The sequence below is a fragment of the Daphnia pulex genome, chromosome 11, assembly GCF_021134715.1.
Source record: "Daphnia pulex isolate KAP4 chromosome 11, ASM2113471v1".
In the NCBI taxonomy this organism is placed as follows: domain Eukaryota; kingdom Metazoa; phylum Arthropoda; class Branchiopoda; order Diplostraca; family Daphniidae; genus Daphnia; species Daphnia pulex.
The window spans coordinates 5513052-5519899 of NC_060027.1; the positions used below are offsets into that span (position 1 = coordinate 5513052).

The 6848-nt window shown below is 33.2% G+C and overlaps 1 long non-coding RNA gene across 1 annotated transcript; it reads right to left on the reverse strand.

Moving 5' to 3' along the window:
* Positions 1-5156: 5156 nt before the first annotated feature.
* LOC124207018 lies at positions 5157-5960 on the reverse strand. The gene is made up of 3 exons (XR_006879727.1): positions 5874-5960; positions 5726-5815; positions 5157-5661 (listed from the first exon to the last, which is right to left on the reverse strand). It is a non-coding gene; the product is annotated as an uncharacterized LOC124207018 (long non-coding RNA).
* Positions 5961-6848: the final 888 nt, after the last annotated feature.

Below are 6848 nucleotides of genomic sequence, written 5' to 3' on the forward strand. Positions count from 1 at the left end.
TTAAAAAAAATTATTTCGTGTATACCGTATGCCCATTAGGGAATGAATAATTAGGTATTATATAATGTAGTTTATTCAATATATATATAAGGTACGAACCGTATGCTGAACTATATGCTTTATGTGCCAGGAATAAAGCAGAATCCAGTTCGGTTTCATTCAAGTTCACACTCTCATTATCTTCGGGGGAGTAATCACTATCTGTAGCAAAACCGTCGGACAATAAGTCATCTTCATCCAAGATTTCTTGATCCTCTTCTAAAGGTATGAATGTTAAAGAATATCCTCAATATTATCATGGATTTGTTATACCAGGACAATCAGGACATCTTATGAAAATGGAAGAATAATTTTTTTGTTCTTCAATATATGCATTGTTTATGTTTGAAATTGAAGAAAAAATTAATTATTTGTGTTGAGATTTTAAATTTAAGTGGCATACTAAATCTTACCACACACAAAAGAACCATTATAAAAATTTTCACTTTCTGGAAACTTCTGTTCGCTGTCAGTTTCTGCAAATAAAACTAAGGTAATTGTTTCAAGCAAAACTTAAAGTTTGACATTTTTTTAAGGTTTTAAAGTACGATTTACCAGATTCATCTTTCATCTGACCTCTACATCTTCAATTTATTATCTTCCAAACTCCTTTTCTTCAAGTTTCGCCTTCCGATTTTGTCACTTGATTTAAAAATGAAGAAACAATGATTTTCAGAGAGATTTTTAATTGTGAATCTTTCGTTATTTTGTACCAACTTTTGTGTAATCATGCTCAAGTAATGTTATCAAGTTTATTTCTAACAATATAAGACGTATGATCTATTTTTTGCTCAAAAAACCATTTTTGTGTGTAACACATTGCATATTGGGATACCGGAAATTTTAGAATCAGTCCAGCTAATACATTTCATCAACTAACCCTCCCCCTAATTATTTCAAAAGAATAGGGAGACAAACTATTTTTTTTGAATAAATAATTTATTTTCAGGTAGCGTGTTATTTTACAAGATACTGATGTATCTTGTCCAGAAAATTGAAAGTCAAAAGGCAAATATAAATAGATTGGAAATAAGTAAATTGTTAAAGTGCCCATGGTACGTCTAGTGGTTAGGGCGTCAACAAAGTAGGATGCTTGAACTATAAACAATATGATGCATGGGATAGTGACAAAGTGATCATTGAGTTCCCCCTAATGATAAGTGGGACACGGTTTGTAATATAGATACGAGTTATAAAACCAGTGTGCTTCTTTATAAGCGAACCCGTTGGAAGTGAAACGGTTGTTGAAAAGGCCCCATAAAGTGGAAGTCTTCCAACGAATCGAAGGAGCAAGAGCTTGTCTTCGCATCCATCATCACATTATTGAAACTGAACTTCTCATCTAAAATATTCGATTGTTTTTATGTTTATTATTATCCTATTATCTAAATTTCTTCAAGAATATGGGATGTATACGATAATTTCTGAAAGTATACCCATCAAGGTTCCTTGTCAGTGGTTCAAATCCTTGAATTCGTTATTTTTTTAATCGTAGACTTAATTATAACCATTTTAATTCGATTCCTGAGACATTAATAGGCTAAAAATAAAACATTTAGGTTTTTTGGGTAAAAAAATCAATAAATAGATAAGCTGAATCAGCAGCAGAGTGCAACATTGATTACTTTGTGTATTTACAAATGATGAATGCGAAGCTTACTGCAAAAGGTTTGAAAATGAATCATCAGACTCTGGGGATGATTCTAAAAACAATGATCATCCCATCAAAGGTACACCTGTAAAATATTTTTTTTTTAAATAAAAGAAACAAGGAATAATTAACTTAAAAAAACAATGCAGATTCTCAAGAAAAGGAAGAGGTGGTTGACTGGTAAAGGAAGATGGGGTCAGCATCACAGAAGAGAGCCAAAAGGATTAAGTGGGAGAAGAAACATTTGGATAAAGTTAATCATCCAGCCAAAAACGCACCCAGTCCAGCCAAAACTTCAGAGGACTTTGAGGAAAGTGAGTTATGCAACAGCTTCTCGGATAATTGCAGCACGAGCGAGGAGGAAGAAGAACAATAAAATTGAAAAAAACAAAACAAAACAAACAAAAAAGGAGAATTTTTTCTCTTTTTTTGTTTGTTGAGCCCTACCTTATAAATATTTTGAATAAGCTACTTTATATAAGACCAATTTACTTTGTGTAATTACAGAAGATGAATGTGAAGCGTACTGCATAAAGTCTGAAATGGAATCACCAGACTCTGTTGATCCTAAAAACAACGATATTCCAATCAAAGGTATACCAGTAAAATATTTGAAAAAATTAAAAGCAACAAGAAATAATTAATTAACCAAACCAATGCAGATTTTCAAGAGAAAGAAGTGGTGGTTGACTGGAAGAGGAAAATGAGGTCAGCAACACAGAAGAAGGCAAAAAGGGCTAAGTGGTAAAAGAAACATTCCGATAAACTTAATCATCCAGCTACTAGCCCGCCCAGTCCAGCCACAACTTCAGAGGACTTTGGGGAAAAAAATTTATGCGAAAGCTTCTCGGATAATTGCAGCACGCGCGAGGAGGAAGAAGAACAATATAATTGAAAAAGCCAAACATAACACAAAAATAAGAGAAAAAAACGTTCAAATTCCCGATTCAATCTTTTAGATTTCTGTACTGGTGTTCGTTATATTGTCAAACTTCCTCCAGTTATTGTTTACTTACATATTTTCAAGAAAAAGAAGTGGGGGTTGACTGGAACAGGAAAATTAGGTCATCAAAAGAGAAGAGAGCAAAAAGGGCTTAATGGGAGAGAAAACATTCGGATACAGTCAACAACCCAGCCAACCAACCAACCAACCCACCCGGTCCGGCCAAACTTCTAGGGAATTTCATGACAAGGAGTTAAATGAACGCTTCCTGCTCATGAGCAGGAAGTCACTGCAGTGACAGAATCGGAGGGCAAAAATTCAAGAAACGGAGTTTGGAAGATGATAAATTGCTTAATTTGCTATTTTAGCGTAATTTGTTTATTTTTTGCGTTATTTCCGCATATTTGCTAGATTTGCACATATTGTGCGTAATTCACGTACTTGTTCTAGTTTTATTATTTCCGTACTTTTGTCACAAATTTTTTATTTACTTTCAGTATGGAAACTTGTTGAAACCTAGCTTTTACTTGAGTTTTATTTAATTTCGTATATTTTTAATTTTTGCCATGCAATTTGCGTAATTTGCGATTTTGCTTAAATTTTGCGTATATTGAAAGATGAGAAACTTTGCTAAAATTAACCTCATTCGGGCAAGGTGTACAGAAAAAAATTCAGTGTTAAACCAATCGGTGGCTTGCTATTTTGGTTTTCCCATTGGGAATTTGGGTGTTCAAATGCTCCTTTTATTGACTAAGAACCGCTAAGAACTTCGTAATCAGCTTCGTAACGTACTAGCACAGACAATAATGGATAAGAAACGCATCAGTAAAAGCAATATTCATATGTGACAGCAATTTCCATATTGAAAAGCAATATAGAATCCATACATGAGGGTATGTTTTTTGCAACTGAAAAATTACATGACAGAGAAAATTGTGTGTGAAAAGTTTTTGCTCCTCCCCAAATCTAGAAGGTCTTAATTCTAATCAAAAAAATTCTTCTAACTGCCCCGTTGAACAAAGGGCTTGAAGGTGGTGAACATGGCCAGTACGAGAAAAGGGGGTGGAGCAGTGGTGCCAAATTAGGGGACGATTTAATTTCAAATTAATTTTTTTTTATTTTAGTCGTTTTCTTCCTTCATTTCCCCTCTTGCAGAGTTGTCAAATCATCCCAAATCTGTATTTTGCTAATATCTTGAAATTTCTTTTATTTTTCCCACTTTGGATTTTTCATTTTTTTGTTACAGTTCAATATACCCCCCCCCCCCGTCAATCGTCAGTTTCAGTTTTAGTAATCAACACACTGGGGGGGCTTCTTGTTGCAAAAGTTGCAGCGGTTATGACATTTGGGGGGTCTATAAAAACATGAATACCTTACAGAAAAAATCGGCCCCGCCGACTAAGATTGTATTTTTGGGTCGTTTAGGTTACAAATGGGAGAGATTTTAAAACTTTTCGTTTCCCCATAAGCGCCATGTTAAAACGCGTAAAGAAATTTTCGACGACTCACCGATTTTTCAATAGATTTTAAATTTTTTTTAATACTAAATTACATTGAAATTAAACAAAAATTGGAACTTAAGTTAATCTTGCAATTTTCTTTAACCCTGTATTTTTTAAATAAAAAATTTTAAATAAAAAGAAACCATTTAGCAGATAGTTAGTTTTTAAACGCATTTTAATATGATGCCTTTATTTTTTCTTGGGCGGGTTTTACACAGAGTAAGAAAACATCGGTATAAATAAAGCTCATTAAAAAAATCGCTTTTAAAAATTAGTTTTGGGTGAAAATGTTAAAATGACTGTACTACAAGGGGATTTGGGATGATGCGACAGCTCTGCAATGTTGACAGAAAAATGCAACAAATTCACATGTTTTTGTGGCTTTTGTGGCACAGTTTTAATGCGTGTTGGGCAAAATGTGATGCCAAGCAATTTCGTGCCATCGTTAGAATTAGAATTAACTCGATTCTGAATATATTACAAAGAATACTAAATATTAAAAAATAATATAAAAAATACAAATATATATTACAAATATATATTTCTGTCTCGAGTATCACCAAACGACACAAGTAGGACATGTTGGTTATGATTAACCGATATTGACGAACCAAAAGTGTATAGCAGCGCATTGATTACGCAATGGGCCAATGACAAAGGTTTGTGAAGGTTAATATTAGACTTTGGTTGTGTTAGTAGATTTAGTCGATAAATATGGGATCATGATAAAAATGAATATACGTTAATGTTTAAAAAGGCTTTCTAAATATGATAACAAGTTTGATCGTGAGACTATAAAACTGACTTGGCAATTTATCCTTGCATTACGTTCATTGGTTTTGTTTTGTACGTTGTCATTTTGAATTCATTCGCAACATTTTTTGTAAAACTTTTCAAAATGAGAATTCACGGACCGGTCTCTTGCATTGGAAAGCAAGTTTAAGTTGGCAACAAGCAGTAAAGGAAGATGAGCGTGGCCAACCCCACCAGAAGAAAAAGAAGAACGACGCCAATTCTGAGGTGAGTTTATCGATCGCTATTTATTAGTTTCAAGTTGAAAACACAGGAGGAAAGAATTTTAATTGAACAAATGTGACGCCAAAAAAAAAGGACCTATTTACATGACATTGTCAAATTCTTCCTCAGAATCGGTGCTGCAATTATCCTCAAATATTTTGCACTAATCCGCCAAGTTTTTAGCCTTTTCCTCCTTTCTTTGTTTTTTGGCAATTTTCAAAAGATGAAGGGATTTCTTTCTTCTTTCCAGAGAACATTCATTTCGTCCAGAAGGATTTGCAGCCTGATCCACTAGGGGAGGAGTGGCTGCTACGACAGCAACTTCATGTTTGACAACTGTTTGTAAAAAATTTCATATATCCACACATTTATTTTTATCGATGCTTTTAAATTAATAATACCTTGAACCTCACCAAATGCAGGTTTATCTTCTTCTCCCAATTCATCATCTGCTTCGGACAGTTTAAGGTCATCATCAACTTTAGCTACGGCAGCATCATGTTTGACAACTGTAAGTAAAAATTTCATATATTCACACATTTATTTTTATCGATGTTTTTAAAGTGACAATACCTTGAACCTCATCAAATGCAGGTTTATCTTCTGCTACTCCCAATTCCAGTTCATCAGCATCTTCATCCAATTCAGGTTCATCAGCATCTTCTGCGTAAATAATTGAGTTTTACAAAAGTGTCATCTTGGATCTTACATTTTCCTTTACCTGTTAAAGAACAGTCATGCGAGTTCCAAGGATAAATTAAATTCCCGCACCTGGATAAAGTTTAAAAGAAAAAGAAGATTTAATGAGGTAAACTAAGTTGGTTTAAGGGATTTATTTTTTTACTTTTTGGCTTTTTGCAATCCTTTAAATCTTTAAAATCAATCTTGCCCGTACGTTCCTTTAGCCTTTCGTCCTCGTAGTCAGATAAATCAAAAACAGACATCCTACTTATAACTTATTCGTTATTGCTTCTTAGAAGAATTCTTAGAATTTGCTTGGAGTTTCCCTAATTTGAATGTGTGTTTTTAATTTTTTATTTCATTAAGTTAGAATTTCATGTCGTCAGAAAATGACGAATAAGCCTCCTTGGATGGTTGATCACTTATTTTGAAGGAATTTAATAAGTAATAACCTAAATTAAAGCATTTGTTTTGTTTTTTAAAAACAATTTAGCAATAGACAATAACAACAAGTTAACAATAGATTTGTAATAAAGTTTTAGACGGAAATTATGAAGATGCTAATAAAAGAGGAAGAGAGGGTTGGTTGCGAATGAAAAAGAAGAGAGCTCTTCAATGAAAGAAGACAAAAAAATTAGAGAGGAAAGACTAAAAAAACCAGTCCATTCACTCAGACAGTCCAGCCAAAAATTATAGGTATAATTCAAAGTGAGGAAAGTTAACAGAATAATGAATTTATTCTTGTACAATACCAGAATCCAAGAATTCCCAAAAATGAAAACAAGGCAAATATTATTTTAAGAAAGTAGGGTATATCGGACCTATGTTGGACAGTTTCACTTTTCCGTTTTCTCTCAGCTCCTTAATGAAAATATGTGTGTTGTTTTTTAAATTGTTACTCCTTTAATCACCCGGCCTGGATAATTTTAAAAACTATAGTTTTATGGTTACAAAAATTATCGGAAAGTTAATGACAGGCTCTCATACAGATTTAACAGAAATTGGACTATTATAT